At 39.6% G+C, this 24,354-nt stretch overlaps 2 protein-coding genes across 7 annotated transcripts in view; one reads left to right on the forward strand and one right to left on the reverse strand.

Moving 5' to 3' along the window:
- The window catches only part of LOC109036932 (uncharacterized), a 342,569-nt gene that overhangs the window by 184,525 nt on the left and 133,690 nt on the right, over positions 1–24,354 (reverse strand). The gene's annotated exons all lie outside the window — the stretch shown is intronic.
- The window catches only part of LOC109037205 (cathepsin B-like cysteine proteinase 4), a 30,586-nt gene continuing 22,749 nt past the window's right edge, over positions 16,518–24,354 (forward strand). The window contains exon 1 of the mRNA XM_019051749.2: positions 16,518–16,521. The gene's annotated coding sequence lies outside the window, so the exon portion shown is untranslated. The remainder of the gene's footprint in view (positions 16,522–24,354) is intronic.

Genomic DNA, 24,354 nt, shown 5'->3' on the forward strand with positions numbered 1-24,354 from the left:
ATATATGAGCCAAAATCAGAACTCGATTGATGGATTTAATCCATGAATACAGAAATATTGCCTCAGCTTACTGCCGCGATAGCAAATGCATCCTGAGATGAACCTTGAGACACATGATAGCATAGGCAAACAATGTCTCACAGAGAAATGCGCTTAATCCGTTCTCTTATCACGGCCGGCAGTGGCCGCACCGCCGCACAGTGCGGCATGCCTATGGACGATGTAGACAAAAATCGTTACAACGATGAAAAAAGGATTATTGGCCCAAGAAGATGCTGATTCTGAAGTAATTTTTGCCGTAGAATCCGATTCTGAAGCCAAAAATTCTCTATGATTGGAATTTTGGCCTCAAAAACAAGATGGCTGCCGAAAAAAACCTCAAAATGATCCTCTCAATAATGCAAAATTTGAATTGTACGGATGCAGGTCTTTGAGGTGTCAATCCATATGTAATTTTTCCCGTAGAATCCAATTCTACAACCTAAAATTCCCTAGAACTGAAATTTTGGCTTCAAAAACAAGATGGCTGCCAAAAAACCTCAAAATAATCCTCTCAATAATACAAAATTTGAATTGCTCGGATGTAGGTCTTTTAGGTATTAATTCTTATGTAAATTCTCCCGTAAAATCCGATTCTGAAGCCAAAAATTCTCTAAGACTGAAATTTTGGCTCCAAAGCAAGATGGCTGCCAAATAAGCTAAAAGTGATCCTCTTAATAATGCAAAATTTGATTTGTACGGATGCAGGTCTTTGAGGTATCAATTCTTATGTAATTTCTCACATAGAATCCAATTTTGCAACTTAAAATTCTCTAGGACTGAAATTTTGGCTTCAAATACAAGATGGATGCCAAAAAACCTCAAAATGATCCTCTCAAAAATACAAAATTTGATTTGTATGGATGCAGGTCCTTGAAGTATCCATTCTTATGTAATTTCTTCCGTAGAATCCAATTCTAGGTAGAACCTAAAATTCTCTAGGACTTAAGTTATGGCTTTTAAAAGCAGTATGAAAAAAAAAAATGAAAAAAAAAAAAAACCTCCTCATTAACAGAAAATTTGAATAATACGGATGAGGTAAGTATTATGAGCCACAAGATTTCAGTTTGTCCATTCTTCATGAAGAAACCTGAAGTTGGGTGAGAAATAACTAAATATTTCTTTTTTATTTTTGTAGGGATGATAATTCCATGCACCAAAGATACCTTCTTGATCTTTACAATAGAATGAGCAAATGCACAGTTGGTTCCTCCACAGATTTCTAAATACACATACCTGCATGATTCATTAAAATGAATCAAAAGCACACTAATTATCACTGACTTGTATGAAGAACACTGCAAACCAAGTGACGAGCACACATGCCGTCTCCCAAAACAGTTGTTTTTGGCCAAATGAATGCAGCCTATAATAACAGCCTGAAATATATTTCCCTTAATTTGACGCCAAAGTATAGTCAGTGGCAGGAGTAGGTAATTAAATCCATTAATTAGTGATGTAGCATCAGGGAGGCACTTTCTGAACCTTTGCGCATGCGCTTAAGCATTCTGCGCTTTGGGCAATGCTGATTCTACGTGAGAAATTATGACATCATAGGATTTGTGCTGCAGCGCAAATGACTTTTAACATGATACAGGTCAAATCTTGGCATGACATATTAAAACAGAATCCTTCTCAAATCATCAAGAAGAATATATCCATGACTAGACTGATAATGGTTAGCATCATGTTATGAAAATGCAGGAAATAGGTAATGGTAATTTTAAGAATGCAGAAATTGGGAGCTAAGCATTTTAACACCTAACTTCCTAATTAAGGGTCCTGAATGAAACGAAATGCAGGCCCTGATTTGCTCAAATATAAAGGAGGAAATAAATTTTCTATTGAGTAGAAAGAAAATGAAACTCACCACGCAAGTGTCCTAAGGACAAACCAGAAGGAAAAATACTCAAGAGTAAGTATTTAGTCACACACCACATTCAGGAGTATTTCACTCATTCTCATAATGATTGAAAACACCACTAATTCTCCCATTCAAAGAGCACAGCCTTTTATGAGCTTCAAAAACTAAGGAACGATTAAGAACTGTATAGGATGGTAAGCACCGAACATGACTTGATTAACGCGCACAGTATTCAATGTGACGATAAGTAGGTATAGATGAATTATCACTGCTAAATTTTTAAACAAAGCTGAAGCACAATATGTGATCATGCCATTTGTTTAAATAATTATACAGCTACTATTGAATTGAGCAATGGATCTTGCTTTCATGAGAATTAGAGGTTATGCTGTTGACGTACCGCACTATCTGACCTCAGCGTAACAGTCAATACTCACTAATCAAGAAATTTCACTTGCTGAAGGGAGGTAAATTGTAAAGGCAGACTTTACCTGAACAATAGAGAAACCTTACTTCATTCAATTATGGGAAGAAAACGTTTGGGGCCTGAGATATCAGGTCATTCAATTCACTGAGAGTGAGAACATTGAAAATCATACATTCTGCCGGGTAAAGGTAGAAATCCGCACTTCGGCTGAAAGCTTAATACATTTGAAATAAGAAGGTGTAAATATTTGTTACCATGGTTAAGAATGGACAACGAAATCCACAAATCTCCAAGTACTTATTAGCACCCAAGACTCACATTTCTAGTGATAGCTATTCTATGTTTCACCTCCGGTTAACTGAACGAAATAGATCACAATTTTCTCGCTAAATCTGAGAGAATTTACTTCGGCACATGCACATGATTTGAGCTAAATACGATTGTATCTAGTGATAAGCGAGACACAAGACACAAGATTTGTTTTGTTTTGTTTACCATGAACGCTGTTCAGCGGGATTTGGGAATTCCCGCATGGGAAAACCCATACTATGTTGCCGCCTTCAAAAATTGATGCATTTTAGGTTGAAAACATAACACTTAACTTCAAATAACAAAGAAAGTAGCAGCAACATAGGAAAATCCTTTGGCACAGTCATTCTAGGACATATAAGGAATAAGAAAATGCTAATATCTCAGGATATTTTGCGTATTTCTCGAGAAAAGTCCATTTGAAGTTGGCAACCTCGAATAAGCCCTATGCTACCCATGTAAAATCCACGTATGCACTTATTACTCAAATTTAAAGTTCTTATAAAAAAATTATTAGCAGCAACATAGGAAAATCCTTTGGCACGATCAAAGTATGATACCTAAGGAATAAGAAAATGTTAACGTCCAGGAGTATTTTGAGTATTTCTCGAGAAAAGTCCATTTGAAGTTGGCAACCTCGAACAAGCCCTATGCTACCCATGTAAAATCCCCGTATGCACTTATTACTCAAATTTAAAGTTCTTATAAAAAAATTATAAGCAGCAACATAGGAAAATCCTTTGGCACAATCAAAGTATGATACCTAAGGAATAAGAAAATGTTAACGTCCAGGAGTATTTTGAGTATTTCTCGAGAAAAGTCCATCTAAAGTTGGCAACCTCGAATCAGCCCTATGTTAGCAATGTAAAAACACCGTCAAATACCCAAACTTTAACTTCTTATAAAAAAATTATAAGCAGCAACATAGGAAAACCCTTTGGCACGATCAAAGTAGGATATATAGGGAATAAGAAAATGTTAACGTCCAGGAGTATTTTGAGTATTTCTCGAGAAAAGTCTTTTTAAGTTTTTAGTCTTTTCCCCATATGTTTTCAATGGGGAAATTCATTCCCGAGATTTTTCCTTCAACTTTACCGGCTTATCCATGGTGATCTACGAATGAAAATCACAAATAAACTATCATTCCTTGTCAGAAAAACGTTCCTCACCATGAATATCAAGAAAAATTGTGCATTTTCAAAAAAAAAATTTTGACGACTTTTTCGATTTTTGTCCACGGAGTGCCGCACTGTGCGCCGAAACCTCAAGGCCGTCTTTTGTGAAGCCCCGCTCAGCGTCCGAGATCACTTAACAGTTCTTTTTTCTCCCCACGTTCACGAAATTGTCCCTTTTGGTGCGAGCGGGGGTTCGAATCTCGTAGGGGACAGCTAATTTTTACTGGTTGTATTGAATGTTTTAGACCAATCATCTAACAATAATTAATACTTGGCAACTTAGGAAGCACATAGGTCCCTTATGATGCGTATTCGGGCATATGTGTAGAGTAAAAATATAATACGTCGTAGGGTGTCCCAAAAGTATACCGGGACTGGTTCTGTAACTTCAAAAGTAAGATAGATACAGACATGATTTTGGTCTCATTTTAAAGATCAACTCAATAGGTACCTATCGATTAAAACCAAGATCAGCTCAATCGAATAAAAATTGACCGAGTTATGACAATTTGAAATTAGTGAGGAAAGTTTACCCCAACGGTTTTTAGGAAGATTTTTCGCTTACCAGGATTCAAAAAGTTAATATTCGTATCCACTTTCCTCCGAATCTTCCATAACTTCCTTTTGCTTTTCAAAGTACCGTCCATCAAACCGGATGCACTTTTTCATGCGCTCTTGCCACTTATCCAACATTGTTTTCCTGAATTCTTCCTCTGGGATGGAGTTGAAGAAGTTTTGAATTGCATTCTGGATTTCGGTCTTCGATACGAATCTTCGTCCGCGAAGCTCCTTTTTAAGCGTAGGAAACATCCAAAAATCACATGGAGCCAAGTCAGGGCTATAAGGGGGATGAGGGATTGTTTCAACTCCATTTTTACTCATAAATTCACGTGTTAAGCTCGATGTGTGAGGCCGCGCATTGTCTTTGATGGAGTATCCACGAAGCTTTCAAGTCCGACCGTTTCCGGGAAATGTGCATTCTCAACTTTTTTAGTACTTTGCAATAATACGCACTGTCAACTGTTGTGTTTGATGGTACAAAATGTTGATAAATGATACCTCGAAAATAAAAAAAAACACAATAAGCATCACTTTTTCGGCCGACTTTTCGATTTACGGCGATGAAGAATCTTCCTTAAAAACCGTAGGCGTAAACTTTTCTCGCTGATTTCAAATTGCCATAACTCGGTCAATTTTTATCCGATTGAGCTGATCTTGGTTTTAATCGATAGGTATTGAGTTGATCTTTAAAATGAGATCAAGATCATGTCTGTATCTATCTTACTTTCGAAGTTACAGAACAAGTCCCGGTGCTTTTGGGACACCTTACGTATACTTTACGCCGAAAAAGCGAACCTGAAACTTAAATGCGTTAACTTCCGAAAACCATATATAATCCAACGAAAATAAATAATTGGTACATAACAGCTTTCTTGTATGCAAAGAAAATAATTAAAAATGTTAAAAAAGAGATGTCAACACAAAATTACATAGCCCCTTCAAATCAGAAGATATACTACAAACGAACTGTACCTTAACATTTTCATATCCCAGAAGCTAACGTTCCCATGACGAATATTGCTATCGCTAGCGATTGCAAAATCCAACTTGTTTTTTTTTTTTTTTTTTTGGTTGTGCGTCAACTAGGTGGTATCTAAAATTTGCTCGCAAAAACCACAATCCTTTGAGAGATCTGCTTTAATATCACTAGGTGTCCATCCTTTTTTCAAAAAATGTCCGTCCCTTCGCGTCTGTAACATGTTTTTAGTTGGACTAAGAATATGTTAGGAAGATCAATTGCAAAAAATTTCTTGAGATAAATTGGAAGATCATTATAAAGTTGTCAGTCTGCGTATCGATTCTGCCTAACCTAGGATCGATATTTTCAATGGATTTAATCGAAGCAAAAAACAGTGCTGCCACCTTACAAGAATCATCACTGTCGGCACCGATGCTGACATGACCCCCACGAAAATAAACAGTAAACAACGGGATGAGCTGAGCGCGTAATTTTCCCCCTGTTCCGTCGTCGCCGAGTGAAGCTTTGCCCTCGGGGTATTACACGGGAGTAGGGTGCGGTTTATTTTTATTTTTATTTATTTTTTTCCCTCGACACAAAAAAGTCGGAAATGTGATGTTCCCGGTTTCCCTTTGACGGCGGCGGAAGGAGGGTTGCGTTGCATGTCCCCTTAGGTACAGAATCGACGGTGGAGCTTCGAAAGACGGATCTTGATTGCGGTGTTTCAAAATGTGTGCTCTCTCTTTTTATTTTTTGAAAGGAATATCATCGGAAAATTCCGCATGAAATGTTAAGGTGATTCGATGGACGCCAAATTTTGTGTCAGAACGACATGCGATATATCGCATCGATTGGTTTCATTTTTTTAGCTACTCGTCATTTTTCTCGAATTTTGAGACCGCAAATTGAAAGAACGGGAAAACCTACATGTTTATGTTTTTTACGGAATTATCTGTCATTAAGCGAGAAAATTTGGAAAATTATAAAAACGGCTGGACGTTTTGATTGTTCCACACAGAAAGTTACTATGATTGCACAAATTTTAGACAGGCAATGAAGCTGGCCACTTTTGAAACTTACTTTTGACGCCTTAATTTATGCATATAACCTGCTGGCTTAAAGGTGGTTTTGGCCACTTTCCGACAGTTAATTGCGTCCGAAATTACCCTTCCACAGATCATCAGGGAAACGACACCGATCTCCTCCTCCGCTCTTGGCGCCTACCTCTTATCGGTCAACCACGGTGCCTTTTCCGGGAGATATCAAATCGAATACTGCTTAGGCAACCAATCATCCACCTTTCTCCACACATGTCCATACCAAACAAAATACTCGCTTTCGATACCGTGCACGCTATCATTTTCATCTCCCATTATTTCACGGACCCTTTCATTACGGACGCCCTCCCTCTTGAAATTCCCGCAGATAGCCTCCAAAAATTGATTTCGATTACATTCAGACCTCCTCTCAAGCTGCCATGCCTCATTCTCCAGGGTTACAATCATCCTCACAAGGACGCCGTAAATATTCTTTCAACTTTCCTTTCGAACTCTCTGATTCCAGAAAACCCCATTTTGCCGTCCTGAAAAAATCGCCGTATAAACAGTGGCATGGCGTGCTTTGCGATAAATCTTGATCTGCCATGTAAACCTGTGGAAAAGGATCGATACACATGGTGCTAGCAACGAACACCCTCGTAATCGATTCTTTGCCACATTTTCAAACGGGAAAGTATCGTTAATCCATCATTCTCGCCTCGCAACTGCGTATGAACAGTTGGAAGATGCCAAATTTCGTCTGATGGGGCGACAAAAAGCTCTTGGCATACCTGTACAGTGTACATTTCTTCAGTCTGCAGCAGATTCCATTCGCTAAATCTGATGAATTTTAAAATTTTAAAAAATATATCTACAAATTATTTTTAAAAAAAAATTATTAGGATGATTTTGACAACATTCGAATTCTCATACGAGACGGTTTCTCTTCCTTACCACGACATCATTTCTACCGTTTAAAGGAAGAACGCCGTATAATTCTTCAGATATGTATTGCCTAATTCCCTTTGATGAAATACGAATTTTCCTCAAATTTTTCAGATTCCCCCCCCCCCCCGGTATTAGATGTAAATTACTTGAACATTTCAAGAGAAAATACTCATACCTCTCCTCAAAAATTAAGATTTGATGGGAGGAAATTTGAAAGCTCTCGAATGTTTACACGGCATTTTTCTTAAGCACCTCAGATTTGGCATCGTTATCATCCTCACTTCCAAATTCTGCTAAAATTCACTTCCTATAAATCCCCGAAACCTTTAAGGTCCGACGTTCCTGAATCAAAACGAACCATCTATACTGATACCTGAGTCCTAAGCCCCATGAGAATACAACCATGAGAGGACCTTCCATCACAATGGAAATGGCAACTTTGATTTAAATACGGCCAAATACGGGTTGACAAATCCGCGAGGTAAGAAGGACAACGCCGAGGACGGCCGTAAATGGTGCGTGAAATGAGGAGGGTGAAACGTTCCCGGATTTAACAAACGATGCGGGTTCAAAAGTAAACAATCAGTTATAATTCCACCTTTTGAGCCCCGGAGCCGGAGAAAAAAAGGTAACCTGCCGGAGGTCTTTTCACCGCGACGACGACGACGACGGCGGCAAAGGCTTGGCAGCGGCACTAAAGTGTAAGCGAAAGGATGCGTGGACGGGGATGAAGGGGGGTGAAGCGGGATGACGGGGTATTTAAAACTTTTATAATTTACGGTCCTCTGTTCGGCCTGCATTTACGACTTCCGAAACTCGAGAAAAATCTCCTGAATGTGCCCGAGGGTTCTGCGCTGACGGCGAGAAGTCTAATGTGGAGTGCTTTTCAGTAAATTTAATTTGAATTCGTAATTCTCATCCGCTGCGTGCTGCCAGACTGCCAAGACAGGAGACGAAACGAATTTTGAAAATTTGATTTGAACTGACATCTAATTATAATACAAAGATTACATAGAGTAAGTTATTGATGTAACACAAATATACGATATTAGCCCTAATAATTTAACTAAAAAACTCAAGAAAAACGGGTAACAGAGGCTAGAAAACAACAAAACATAAAGTCTGGGACGTTTCGGGGTGGTTTCAAACAAAAATGAAAAAAAAAAATTAATTTTATACATTTTAGTTTCCGGGTTGAAGAGGGGGTCGAAACCACCCCCAAAACGTCCACCGCTTAATGTTCGGTTAGTTCTCAGCCTTTATTATCCGTTTTCCTTGTCTTCTTTAGTTATTGAAAAAATATGCACTGTATATTTATATCATCATTTTTAGCAGCACTACAACTCAGTATAAAGATATCGGTGGCTAAACTGCGAGACCAAGTATCTCTATCATACTTAATTTTTTTTCTGAAGCCCGATACAAAATGATTTCTTAGAAACGTCCTTGATTTTTCTTCTCTATGAAAAGAATATTCTGTATAAATTTCAAGCCATAAAGTTGACTTGTTCCTCTTCGAAAAAAACAAACAGGGAGCAGAGATTTTGAAACGCCGCAATGGAGGTACGTCGTGTCGTACTTATTCAGCCATCGATATGAATAAAATGAATCAAATTCAATGATATTAGAGAATATCTATCCTTTCATCTTGGGAAAGTGGAACGCTTTGAACGCTACCTCTGAGAATTGATTGCAGATGGTAATTACATACATTGGCTTGATCCTCGCCCTCAATTACTCTGAAGAGTAACATATAAAATCTAAAGTTGCCGAAAAACAATTATTTTGTACTTGAATTTTTGTATTCTCAAAATGGGAGGCCTGCATAGGTACATAACCCATAGCCTAACGCTTCTCCTTCTCCTCACAGGACCCCGCAAGCCCAGGCCATATCCCCTTAGCCCTCTAAGTGCCTTATATATTCTTAGCGGTAAACAGAAATACATTTCATCGTGAGAGCTAAATTTATTTAATTTGATTTAATTTATCGGTATAAAAAATTGCCTCCTTCAGGCAGCCAGGATTTTTCTTGGCGCAACGGGAAATTGCCGAGAAAACGTAATTCATTGTTAAGATGAAACCGAATTCACTCGGTATGTGATATTCATCGCAGATTGAGTGCCCGATTACTGCACGGACTAAAGCCTTTAGTCCGTGCTGCCGCGCTTTGGAAGAACACAGTATGAACGTTCGAACGTTGCCTATTTCTCTCCAATAAAATATTTTTTCCTAGTAAATATCATAAGATTTTTTTCTAAACATTTCAGACATACTGCAATAAACTGTAAATGTAATTCTCCGAAGAATTGTAAACAAAGTCTTGATTTCTGGAGGAAATGTTACGTTTATCTGGAAAAACTTGGCAAGCTCCAATACGTTTTTTTTTCCTTTCAGCAGAGCAACATGGGATTCTGCTTTAGAAATAAAATCTGTTTGCGGTCAACAGGTTCGGACCTACTACCGATAGTTTCATTAATATCTCAAAGTCTCGCAGTTATCATGGGCATAACGTCACTTCAGTCCTTTTCTGTTTTAAAGTGTCGACCAAAATAGAAATATTTTGTCACATCAGAAACCGTCCATTTCCACCAATTTTCAAATGCTCGAAATAAGTATTGATGGCTAAAGTGCGAAACTACGTATCTCCATTGCGATGAGATCTAGATAGTTTTCAAGAAATTACGGTGACGGCTTTTCTAAAGAAAAACTAAAGTATGACAGGAAGTCTGTGACGTCGCAAATGGAGGAACGTGTTTTTGCATTTTTGCCATCGGTACGGTCATAACGTCCATTACCACTTTATATGGCCAAAAAAATGAATAGTATGAACGGGACTGATATACATCCAGCGAGCCGTTAAATATTGATGGACCAGCTGGTCGTCCCATTAAATCCGCTTTATAGGAAAGGCATGATCTTCAAATATTAAAACAAAAATATAAACAGGGAGACCAAAGCTAATGGAATGTTGTTGCTTTACCAGGGCCCTGAACTAAGATATAAAAAAAACCCGGAGTTTTATAAAATATTGGCAACCCTGAGCGAGTGAAACAGGACCAGACTACACGTCACAACCACGGCACTCCGTCCTTTCGCCCCAGATGACAGCTTTTGATTAAGTTGAGCGTGCAGGGGTACCAAGAGGGGGCTCGTGGGGGCCTAGGTCTAATAAGGGAGGGGGGGGGGGGAGCCTGCCAGGTTCCCGGATCTACACCATTCATCAGTGTGGTCACATGTTGCCCGCCCAGCCGCGTTCTCTCCGACACGCTCGAATTTGAAGCTATCGACGAGAAAATTCCGAGGATTTTCCGGGGCGAATCGGCAATTATTGCGGTTAACAACTAAGTTATTGCATCGCGTCAGTCTTGGCTAGAAAAAATGGATGTGCCTCCGGTTCAAATTGAAAGATTGTAAAGATTAAAATGAGTGAATGGTCGTTACACGGTGCGCTGAAATACAAAATCGCCTACGTGCGGAGTAGGGTTCATAACAGCTTCTTAAAACCAAAATTAAGAACTTCCGGAAAAATTGTCGAGGGCGTACTGAAAAAAATAATACGCTGTTATAGCATCTAGGATGTCAAAAATGTGTCTGGTGATCCCAGGATGCTGCCTTTACTGCCCCCGCAGTTGTCTTTACATCCTATGAATGCAAATTCAATTGCGTGGACCATCAAGGCAGCATCTTAGGATCACCAGACACATTTTTGACATACTAGGTGCTGCAGCAGCTTACCATTTTTTCAGTGCGTTTAGGGATGTTTTATTCTTCGCTACTGATACGTGAGTCGTGAGAGGTCAAAATGTATGAGGACGACTTATTCAAAATTTCTGAAATCTTGCTTCAAAACGCCTATATATGCAAATTGTCACAAACCTTTGAAAAAAATAAAAACACCTGGTAATGCAGCAGCATACGTTGAAAACGTGGGAAAAAGCCACCTCAGTAATTATTAGAGTCCATCAATGAGCCTCTTAGCAAGGTATCAATTAAAGCACAAGACAACGTGTTTTCTCTTCAAAATTCCGGGGGGGGGGGGGGGGGGACGAATCACACAACGAAAAGTCATAGAATTAACTCTTGAATAATTTATAAGTTTTTTCTATTAACATTGGTTAAAAGGCGAAAATACAAATGACGTCATTTGTGTAATCGAACTATTTGATCTGTTTTTAAAAGAATTTTTAATACTTCGTTCAGGAGTTGATTTCAAAACTTCCCGTTGTGTGAATATTTTTCTTTGTCGGATTTCGAAGAGAATACAAGTGACGTTTTCCTCTACTTCAGACCTTGTCTAGTGGCTCATTATTATTCTTTCCATTCTTCCGCTAGGAGGAAAAAACAGGTAGGTAAGATTATCAATTTTAAGCCCCTAGCAGGTCAGCCCAGACCGAAACTAAACTCTTGCGTGGGTGTGGCCAAAATGGGCTGATGTGCATTTGGAGCTTAAATTGTCATATTTGCGCGCAAATTCGCTACTTTTTACCTCACGGTTACCAAAAAAAAAAAAAAAGATTATCAATATTGCTAGTTATCATGGAACACTTAGTATTCGTCGCAAAATCATTGTTTCCCAGTAATGTCAATATTCCATAACCTCTAGGACACTCTTTTATTTGAAACCAGAAAAGTATCCGTCAAAGATGACAATAAAACCGGATGCAAAATGAATAGAATGCCTGAAAATCATCGGTGATTGGTATTGATCGGTAAAATTGATAATTTTATATCATTACAGGCGATGAAAGGGGAAAATAATAACCGTTGACATTTTATTCCTTGCACAGTGATGACTTTCTTTACCGTTCCTTAGCTGAGCCTGCATCGACTTGAGAGGATCTTTGAAGTGAAAAATAAAGAAAAAGAGAAATGTTGACGTTACACATTTTCCCCATTTTATTTCCCTGTTGAGAAAAAGTTTCCATAATAAAACGGCTTGAAGAATTCACGTCGGGTACGCAGCGTTGCCAAGTCTGACGAAAAAATGAGCCGCCCGCACGGCAAAAACCATGCTCGGTTTTGAAGACCTATTTCCCCTCGACGGGTTTGACCGAGTTTTTTCTCTCCGGATCGTTTGGACCGGGAAAGGGAGAGAGTAAATTTTATTTGTCACAATGATACGACAGGACTCTTTGATTTATTCCTTTTAATTCGCTGTAATGCTCGTTTTTCACGGCCTTTTTTATCAGGGGCCTCTTTAGTGTTGACAGCTGGTCGTACCAACGTCATGGGTTCGCTCCCTCTGAGGGCTACGCGGCATGCCTGCTTTTAATCATGTGACGTCATATGAACAGCGCATGCATCGGAGGGAAACAAAACGGAAAAGTACCACAAGAGGATTTATCTCTTTACAAATAACATCGACGGTTAAACTACGAGAGTACGGATCTCCATTCACGAAAAAAAGAACACGAGGTTGTAGAATTATATAGACATTTCTAATTAATTGGGGTAGTGCCCCGATAAATTAGTTTACTAGCCCAAATGTTGCGGTACTATCACAGTTAATTGGAATTGTCCATATCGTCCCACAAATTTGGGTAGCACCAAAATTTTAGGGGACAAACTAGCACTTCTTTTCCGCGTTGTGGTGTTTCTAAATTTCCGCTGTTCGGCGAGAATGTTACCGGACAATTTTTGAACGAAATTTTCAGGAAACTTTCTCGAAAGGGCAAAGAAATATCACACTACGTTTTTTTTACCAACGATGATCAGTTGGACTACATTTTGCGAGAGGAAACTGATATTTCTGGCGCTCATTCACTAAAGCATCGATCTGCACAAAGGAAATAATGACAGATAGGTCAATTTTAGAATGACTCGGAAGTAGCTCCTTATGGCAAAATGTAGTTCACTTATCCTCTTGAAACTAAAATGTGATAAGAGGCCTACAACGTTGCCAACCGACCGATGTGGTTTTGAAATTTCACCATCGATGCATTGGGAAAAGCGACGTTAGTCCACAGGGGAAAAGTTGCTAGTAGAACGATGTCTTTCGAATTGAGTCGAAAAAATCAGATTAAGAGGTTTCGCCGGAAAGTCCTCTCCATATGTAGTGTGCTAAATAATACACAGTCGGCGAGTCAGTTCATTTGTATCACTGTTGCTGTGCCAGAATAGGTCATGAAATTGCAGTTTAATTCTAAAATTTTGCATCTCTAATCTGACAAATCAAAAGAATGAATTACTTTACCTCGAAAATATGTCTAAGAAATCGCGAACTTAAACCAAGGCTCCGTTTTGCAAGACGGGTTTGTCCTCATTTTTATCAACGGTTATGCGTAGAACTCAATTTAAAGTCTTTTTAAACTGATGGAGATCGGATATGTAATTTTTAACTAAAACTGCTTTTGATGTTAAATTCATCACATTTCAAATTTCAAGGGGTGCATCTAGAGGAGAATTTCAAGAGGAAACCAACTCAACCAATTTCAAAACCTAAAATTGTGTATGAACGGAGTTATGAGCTTTTGAAGTTTCCAAATTTTGTCCGACCTCTCCTATTGTCTCGATCCGTTGTGTGGCGTTTCGTTTCATCGTGGAGATACAAATCTTAACATTTGTAAAAGCACTTATCCCCACCGGAAAATCAACGGCAGATACGTCACCGCAGCGACGGTGAGAGTGACGATTTCCAATCAACCTCGCGCGTGCGGTGATGAGCCCGAGGTGGTCCCCGATATTGTCGCTGGAAATAATTAATAAGCCGCGGAAGTTGGGCTGGAAGTCGCGCGCATCAGGATCAATCGATTCGAAAACCCATCGGGACCACCATCCGATGAGCCCCGAGCTCCATTCGCACACCTATATTCTAGGGCTCATCAAAATATGGACATGTTCGGTTTTGACGTTCGCCGATTCACAGGTCTCATCAATCATTTCAATTAAGCGGTACACCCGATTCATCAAACTAGTCGCCACACCTCGCCGACCGGGCGACTAGAGGGTGAAAGGGGGCCAGAGGGGGGTCCTAGGGGGACAACGGTTGGGAGAGGGGCAATACAGCGCACAATGGAGCCGTAGAGCGGCCGAGGGACTCCCAATTCGACCGGTCTATCAAGTGTAAAATATCACCGAAATCGCATTACTGCTCCTTGTTATTCCAAGCAACGGAGACATGATGCTTTAATGCTCTTAATTAAGTCATGCATCGTAAGCTCTGAGGCAAGATTTCAGTATGCACGTTTAGGGTATTATCTATACCTGCATGGAAAAAAAGCGCGGTGCATGAACATTTTGATGAACAGCGATCGAGAAGGTTGGGTTAAGCATCTGAACTAACTTAGCGGTGAAGCTTGAAGTATCGAGTCTCATTGAAGGCGCGCCGACGTGGAATTTTAGAAATCATCTTCGTTACTCCGCTTCATTGGTTTGGGACAAATTGTAGGATAGGGATCGAGGAGGCTGGGTTCGGTTGGGTTAAGCATCTAAACTAGCTTAGCGGTGAAGCTTGAAGTATCGCGTCTGATTGAAGGCGCACCGACGTGGAATTGAAGAAATCATCTTCGTTACTCCGCTTCATCGGATTGCGACGAATTCTGAGATAGCGATGGAGGAGGTTGGGTTTGGTTAGGTTAAGCATCTGAACTAACTTAGCGGTGAAGCTTGAGGTATCGCGTCTGATTGAAGGCGCGCCGACGTGGAATTGTAAAAATCATCTATGTTACTCCGCTTCATTGCTTTGGGACAAATTCTGGACTCCGAGGCTGCTCATTTTTTCATCTGTTAATTTTGAGAAAAGACCGTTTGAATGACCCTCAGGTCACAAAAGTTTTGTTTTTTTTTTTAGAGAGAGAATTTATAATGCAAAAACCGAAAAGGCCTATGGTACTCCTTGCAAGTTGGCAAAACTGGATTCCTTCTATTTAAATAATTTATAAACTATCGATCTTAGAGACGCTAGTCTACCTCGGAGAATATCGATTATTTCGAATGTATCAACCGACTGATTATTGAATTCTATAGACAAGGCAACAAAGGAAAGATGGAGCGATCCTATTGGTTGAAACGGACGGTTGTTGTTATAGACTAAGAGGGAAAATGATTGACTTCCCTCGTGGATTGCCGTTAGTTAGTCTAAAACTTACATCCTTTATAGATTGCATTCATCCTCTTCTAACAATCGGATCGATTCATTCTCTCTTTGTCTCCTCTGTCTATCAATTTCGCTGATCAGACCGCACGAAACCAGACTCACGAAATCATCACTGGATGAGACTATGCCGTCTAGTTTGGAAGGAATCAATCAAATGCTACTTTTTTCCAACGCAGTGACGGAATGAATTAAGCGATTTATAAATGATGGAGCGCCAATGATCCTAGGCCGAGAGTTGGAGGAGGCAGGGAGAGTTGCGACAGTTGCAGGTGGCAGGGAAGTGATGTGAAAATGGAGTTCTAACTGCCCCGATCTCTATCAGCGAGAACGGCACGAACGCGTGGCGCTAATCTGTACTCCAGTTTATACCGCCTCCACGGTGCATGCATTCAACCGCTCCGAGAGTTTCGAGTCGTGCAGGAGAGTGTATGGTCTCTGTCTACAAACCTGAATCGATACAGTTGGCAGGGAAGTTGCAACGAAGTCAATTGAATCAGTTGACGATAAAATCCGACATATTTAAAAGTCGACAAATTAGTTTTACGTAAAAAAAGACCCATTCATTTGAGAAAATCTTCATGGTCTGTGTGAACATCGCGCAAAAACTCTGAAAATTGAAGGAGCCTTTCAAACAAAATTTACCTTCTTCGTTTATTCCATGTAAAGAACTAACGAGTCCATTATTAAGTTTGCTCATGAATTAAACGTAAACTCTGCAGGATTGTAGGAATAGGTCATGACTCACATCACGCACTCTCAGAAACATGAAATGACATTATCAACGTGCATCTGAGGTTTTCGCATCGAATACTAAGACGTTTTTCCATCACCTGTGAAATTTTAGCATTTGGACATATTGAATTTTAACATTGACAAGTTAGTTTTTAAAAAGTTCGAGGTGATGATTCAAACACTCGAACCCTACCAATCCATCCAAGAATAATTGTCTGCCGCTCGCGCCATCGCGCCTTCAATTTTGCAGATACAACACGGTTATCCATAAAGCACGAATAGTTGTATCTCTGCGCCGTTATCGACAAACGTCTGTTACTATGGTCTACCTCCATGTCGGTTGATTCATTCGTCTTTTTAGAGGAGCTTGGAGGACAAGGCGCATAAGTGCAGTTTTTGATAAAATTGAAATATTAACAATTTCAAAGAAAACTAGTCTTAACGCATACTCTCTGTAAAATTCGCTCCAAAGTTCCAAATTTTAAGCATAAAAAAGTCAGTTTGAACCTTTTTTCCGCCGTAAGGATCCATGTAATCTCGAAACTTCAAAAAAGTATTTCTCGAAGTAGCAAAAACTGCATTTATGCGCCTTGTCCTTAAATCCCCTCATGTGTAGTGGTGCTTCAAGGGCTACGTGAGCTACACAGGTGAAGAAAGGAGAGACGCTATCGGGCATTTTTTTTTTTTTTTTTTTTTTTTTTTTTTTCTTAACTTTGTTCGGCTAAGATGGTTTGACGCAGTATTTTCTTCACTCAAAATTTGATCTCCCACCTTATTTTCTGGGTCCATTATAAATGTTGAATCTGAAAGAAAATTTCGTTTTTGTACTCACTGCTCTCTTTTGGTAGCTCAGCAGTATCGGGCACCTCAAGACGCTCCCCTCCCCGCCCACCTAAGGGCGCCTGGCGTAATTTATAGACAGCCCCTTATGCGCCGCGCACTCAAGAGGCTCTCGACACTACCTTGACTTCAAATCTCCGTGAGTGCTCTTTATCAAGAGAGAAATCTCTATGCTCAGAGCACTCTTGAGGAGAATTTAAGTCGGAGATGTTCCACGGCTATCTTGAAATCTTGGCGTTAAATGGATTGCATTTTCAGAAAGAATTCAAATTTTTGAAAAGTAAGGGGTCTCCTACTTGAAGAGCTTAACATACTGCAGGAGCATTCTTCGTTCATTCTAGACGAAGAGAGTCAAGTTGGTTGTAAAAATCATTATGTCTTTAAATTGTGTGATAACTTGGCTCTCATTTTTCCTGGACGCAAAAAGGACCAAATCAACTCAGAGAAACGGGCAGGGTAAGGTACGCTCTATGATTTTATTTTGGTGAAATCAGCTCAGAGAAAATATATAACAAAATAATAACAGTTATAAAGATCTTCCGAGAAATTATCAAGCAAACCGCTTGTCTGCGAAAATACATGGTTCTTTTCTTGATTTAGGGTTTCAAAATAGACTTTTCGATGATAAGAACCAGCTGAAATATGTCTGTAGAAATCTTTCATTGCCCCTGAATTGGATCAGTTTGTTACAACACTGGAAAAAAAAACACATTGGATCTAGAGTCCAGACTCTTGAAAACATTGACAAGAAAAAATACTCTTGATTCAATCGGATTTTTGCTTGAATCAAAACAAAATCCGCTTAACTTAAGAGGCTTGGTTCTTGATTTAAGCTAGATTCTGATTAAATCAAGAGTACTTTTTCTTGTCGATGTTTTTAAGAGTCTGGACTCTAGATCCAATGTGTTTCTTTTTTTCTTCTTTTTTTTCCAGTGAATACGTTTGAATTGAAACCAGCTGTTTAGAAAAATCTGCCCGAGGTCCCGATGTTGGTTTGATTCTGGTGTAGATTCATCTGAGCAACTTTAAATCCTTGGCATGTTCCCTATATGTCTTCTTCGTCTATTGCTTTGTCTATCCATTTCAATAATCAGCCCGCAAATGTATATATGTATTTTTTTTTTCTTAGCGAATAAATAGAAAACAGCACTCCATTTTCCGATCCTACGTTATTTCGACGCGCCAAAAATAAGTCAGATATATGTAAATTAAATTCGTTGCTGCTTCTGACGAACTGAAAAAAACCCTCAAGGTTACAGGACAACAAGAGGACGGAGCGTAAGATGCTTTGCCGGCGTGGTGCGCAGCGAGCGCACAGTAGAGCGAGCTAATAGACGAGGTCGGACATAAAATATTTGGCTACAATTTCAAATTTTGATGTTTATTTAGTCACGAATTCAATTTCAATGGGTGTTACTAAACGGGAATTTCACTATGAAAAAACCAATGAAGCTTATTTTAACCTTTCTTGCTTCATAGTTTGTACAATATAACCCTCTATGGCATAGCGTTACAAATTCGTAAGAACGCATTTTCGGGTTTTTAGAGATTGAACCTTTCCCCTGTGCCATGATTTTGCAAAATTTCATCAGTTTTTTATTCATTTGAAAAATTGATTCGCTTAACTTTAAAATTTGGATAAAATAATTTGGTGCTCTATTTTTGTTATGCGAGCTACAAAATAGATTAGTGTCCCCTGGAATCTGGGATTCAACATTAATTCATGCCATGGAGGGATGACAGGGTGTCTACTAAAACAGGCTGGCCAATAATCAGGACTTTTACAGTACTTTTTCGGTAAGTTCCCAAAAAATTCATTACTTCTTCAACAGAAAATTGCAGTACTTTTACAGTACCTCCAGTTGACGAAATTCGAAAAATTTCAAAAATTTGAATATCTCGCTCAAATTGCGACAAAAATGCCTATAGAATGAAAAAAAATCCGGATCTCTTCCGGAATTTCTGCACTTTTTCAATGCTTCCGGACTGCTCTTAGAAAATTGATACTATTTCCGGACTTTCCGGACTTGTAGACACCCTGGTTACGAATTTGTAAGAACGTATTTTCGGAATTTTTAGAAATTGAATCTTTCCTCTGTGCCATGATTTTGCAAAACTTCATTAATTTTTTATTCATTTGAAGAATTGATTCCCTTAACTTTAAAATTTTGAAAAGTAAATTTGGTGCTCTATTTTTTTATGCGAGCCACAAAATAGATTAGTGTCCCCTAGAATCTAAGATCCTATAATAATTCATACCATAGAGGGATAAGCATTCAAAGTTGCCAGCGGGCCGATTATTGAAATTGATACACAAAGCTATAAACAATGAAGACAAAAAGTATATGGTGGGATCCTAATGATGGAAGTGGGTGGTTGCAATGGACAAAGGAGGTAAGTAATAGACTAACTAACGGCAACCGACAAGAGACCCGACAGTTAGTCCATCATTTCACCCCTTAGTCTATAAGAACTACCTGTTTCAACCTATAGGATCGCTCCATACTCCCTATGTCATCTTTGTCTATAGCTTTGTCCATCAATTTCAATGATCAGTCCGCTGACTTTGTCAGACTTCTCATATCGACTCGGTCCAGTGTGGGGCGCACGGAACAGACCATCATTTCCCCCTTAGTCTATAAGAATCACCTGTTTTAACCTGTAGGAATGCTCCATACTCCCTATATCATTTTTGCCTATAGCTTTGTCTATCGATTTAAATAATCAGTCGGCTGATTTTGTCCGACTTCTCCTATGGGCTGCGTCCAGTGTGGGGCGGACGGAAGAAACTGCGGAAGAATGCGAGGGCGCACAGACGGAGCAGCTGCTGTTTCTAAAAGTTTGATTGCCTTCGGAAAGCTCGCGGCGAAACGGGGGATACGGGTTTGATTAAGACCGGATTTACTCGCGCCGGCTCCGGGGATGTGATTCAGCGACGAACATCAATGACCCTCATCTTTCCGCGCTCGGCTCCGATCCTTCGCCAGACTCTCAAAAACTCCCCTCACGCACAGTGGATCCAGTCGATTAGAGAAGTCGGACATGAATGGACCGCGTTAAACAGAAAGAAACCAAGCCACATCAGCTATTGCCTTTAATTGGGCGAATTAATTTTTTACATGAAAACGGTTGGGCGGATTTTCGTGCAAATTTCAGTGAATTTTCTCCATACACTGGAAAACAAAACACATTGGATCTAGAGTCCAGACTCTTGAAAACATTGAAGAGAAAAAATACTCTTGATTCAATCAGATTTTTGCTTAAATCAAAAGGAAGTCCGCTCAAATTAAGAGGCTTGGTTCTTGATTTAAGCAAAAATCCAATTGAACCAAGAGTATTTTTTCTTGTCGATGTTTTTAAGAGGCTGGACTCTAGATCCAATGTGTTTTTTTTCCAGTGTAGTACGAAGCAAATTCCCTAAAATTTTCGAAGGAATCCGCACTAACATTCTCTCGTAAAAAATTGACTTTCTTAGTTTTTGGCAATAGCTGATGTGGCTTGGTTCCTTGCTGTCAAACGCGGTCCAAATTTTTAACTAAAACTGCAAATTTTCAAGTTTATGGCCACAATGGAGAATTTGCGCACAAAAATTTGATTGCTTCATCTGAGAGTATCCTAATGAGCTTACTTCGCAGAATTTTTCATAATTTATTCCTGACATGGGAAATTGGATAAAAATAGATTTAAAAGTGAAGAAATGTTCACCCTCATGACGTCATCAGGCGGCATTTTCCATTTGAACACATGTATTTTAGCAGATTACGTTATTTTGCTATATTTCCTCCAATAATTGTCCAATTTAGAAACCGAAGATATCCTCGTACTCAGTTTTTCTAGTAGTATCATTTTAAAGATGAAATTCACAAAATTTCAGACACCTGCAAATTCTCTATTTAAATTTCAAGGGATGCTTCTGGCAGAAAATTTTACGAGGAAGCCAATGAATGAAACCACACTGAAAACAATAATATGCTGTTTGGGCATCTAGGATGTCAAAAATGTGTCTGGTGATCCCAAGATGCTGCCTTTACTGCTCCCGCAGTTGAATTTGCATTCAAAGGATGTAAAATTAACTGCGGGGGCAGTAAAGGCAGCATCTTGGGATCACCAGACACATTTTTGACATCCTAGATGCTAAAACAGCATGTTATTTTTTTCGGTGCACCTTCAGAACCTCGAAGTTTTATATGAACGGAGTTATAAGCTTTTGAAGTTTCCAAATTTTGTCCGACCTCTCCTATTGACTCGGTCCACTGTGGGACGGGACGTGGAGGGATCGGGGCATGGAGAGGGGGAGGGGGGGGGGGTTGAACCGCGGATTTATTGATGAACTTTATTAACCCGGCCTCGGCACGCACGGCGTATAATGAAACTGGAATCAGCGCCGCCGGTAAGTGCGCGTATATAAGTGCCTCGTGATATTTTCACGCGCCGCCTCATAATTAATGCAGCAGGCCCACCCGGGCCCAACGCTGCCACGCTCGGTAAAAACGCCGTATGGACATTTGAATGTTGCCAGATTTCCTCTCAGAAAATAGTTATTTTCACAGGGAGTTTTGAATGTTTCTCCTTGAAATTTTCAGAACTTTTAGAGCGGATTGCGAGCGAAATCCTTTGAAAATTGGTGGAGGAATATTCAAAAAAGTTTCCTGAAAATTTGTGATTTGTCAAAGGGAATTTGGCGACGCCTGATGGATTTTACGGCGCTCTTCCTTAGCACGGCAGAACGGCTCACGAATTCCCGATTTCCACCCCAATCCCTGTTCTTTTCTTTTTCCTTGATTCTTTCTTTAAGGTTGAGTTTCAAGTCTCAATGAGAGGAAACGAAGCGACGAGGGTGAAGAGAAAGGGAGGATAACAGAGGAAGAGGGAGAATATCGATGACCTAAAATTTTGAAGCCTTCCTCAAAATATGGAGACAATTTTAAGCACAATACTGAATCTGAGGTCCTTCAGATGTGAAAACCGAAGTTTTTCGGATGTGAGAACCGAACCTCGACAGCTAGATCTAAAGTGTTCAGATGCTCAATCCGGAAGCTTCAGAGATCCATATGACCTAAACTACGGGTCCCACGCACGAAGTTGTTTTCTCCGTGCAAAATGCTATTTTAAAGCCCAATTTTTACCACGGGTAAGAGAGGGGAGGGAAAAGAGAGAGAAAAAGGGTAAAAAAGGGATAGAAAAGGGGTAAAAAAGAGATAGAAAAAGGGTAAAAAAGGGATAGAAAAAGGGAGAGAGTATACTTTTCCGAGAATGCATAGAGCGCCTGACAGGTTTAAGTCGCAGAGCAGGGGTTACTACCAATATGGACAACGTTCTGGTGGAAAAAGTTCAAAAAATGAATGTCAAGAAACCACTTTTTCACTCGTGCGAATAGTCTGACGAAAGCGCACGAGTCTACGGAGAATAAATACGCGTCATTACAATAGCTGCATAACGTTTCACTTCCGCCCGTGCGGTTGCCACGTTATAGATTCAGCTTAAAATAGCTCGAGTCCGAGTCAGGTCTCTACTTCAGCGCATATCATTCTTCGCCTGGATTATCGTTGAATCGTCATCGATATATCGATTGGTCTACCATTTAAACTCGGGATATAAGATCGATATACAGGGTGATCGCAACAAACACCTTGATAATCGATCCTCACCATAGCTTAAAATTAGGAATTATCGATAATCCATCATTCACGCCTCCCCACTGATTATCGAATGGCCTCATTTATATTTGGGATAAATCCCCGTCTTGGCAATTGAATGCTTTTATCGATCAAAGCCACTAAAAAGCGATTCAAAGATCGATCAAAAAATGTATTGCACGCCAGTTCGACCACAGCCAGGCCTTGGGACGAATCGCCTTAACGTGAAAGTTCGCCTCCTATTAAATATAATGCATACGTAGCAGTAATTTCTCACCCCAAAAGGAATTTGCTGAGGGATCGATGATTGTTATCATTGAAACAGGGAGGCAAGTTATCTTAAAATACAAAATTCCCAGAATTTTGACTATAAAATACCCTGGCTTATCCCTAACTTTTCTATTTCTTGGGGGCATGCTCTCTCAAAAATATTCAGCTCACGCAAAATTTTAGGAGCAAATCTTCAGAAATCAAAAACATATCGATGGTGAAAATACAGAGATTTGTATCTCGGTTTGCGGCGTTGCAGATTTCTTGCCATACTTTACCCTCTACATAGGAAACTACTAAACGTCATTTTTTTAATATTTTGGTGAGTTTTCTTCTCTCTATAGCGAATATACTGTGAAAGATTCAAGCTATGCTGTTGGTTCAGTCTCCTTTTAAAAAATAGTACAGGAGCGAAGATTCCGAAACAGCGCAACCGAGATACACACACTCCCAGTTTCGCAATCGAAATGTAATATTTTCTGCAGGGAGGGAATAATTCTTTCCGGATACTAAGTTCCGCACTTTTCAAGGCTGGGCAAATTTTCCATGACTTTTCGGAGCTGCCCTGACTTTTCGCCGACTTATCACCCGGTGCGACGAAACTGATTTCTCTCAGTACAGTGGACTGATAGTTAAAATCGATCGACAAAAGGATCGACATAGAAGACAAACAGAAATGGGAGGGATCTTACCGGTGGAAACGGATAGTTGCAATGACAAAAAGAGGTAAGTAGACTATTTGGACTGCATTTTGCAATTTGGAGCTATAAATCTTGGCTCATCTGAAGAAACACGTATGTGCATAGGAAACTAATGGCACATACGTTGTTTTTAAAGAGGGCCGGAATTTATAGTTCCTAATTACAAAATGCAGTCCATTTAACGGCAACCCACGAGAGACTCTTTACTTAGTCTATAATTTTAGATTTTACTTTAATTAAATTTAATTAATATTTATTTTCATTTATTTTTCCTCTATCTAGTCTACTTTAGTCTATAAGAACCATCTTTTTCAATCAAAAGGATCGCTCAATTGGACTGCATTTTGCAATTTGGAACTATAAATTCTGGTCCGGTTTAAAAACAACGTATGTGTCATTAGTTTCCCTATGAACATAAGTGTTTTTTCAAATGAGCCAGGCAAAATGCAGTCCAATTTGTCCTCTGTCTTCTTTGTCTATGAACGTCGACAATCAGCCCGCAGTAATCTAACAGCCACATCCATGTTTTTCTCACGTGAATGGTGCGTGGTAACGTTCAGCCTTGCCTTTTAAAAAGGGCCGATGAGTGAGTTGGACGTGACGTTATTAAAGGCGTGTCATAAAACTCGAGCGATAAAATTTAAAGCGCGATGAATTTTACACACCGACCGGACAACGCGGCTCCCACCCTGAAAGTAAATTGATGTCGGAGGTAGTCCAATAAAAACTCCAAGAACTTACGGGAGTGGTCCCGAGCCAGGC

The sequence above is a fragment of the Bemisia tabaci genome, chromosome 4, assembly GCF_918797505.1.
Source record: "Bemisia tabaci chromosome 4, PGI_BMITA_v3".
NCBI lineage: Eukaryota > Metazoa > Arthropoda > Insecta > Hemiptera > Aleyrodidae > Bemisia > Bemisia tabaci.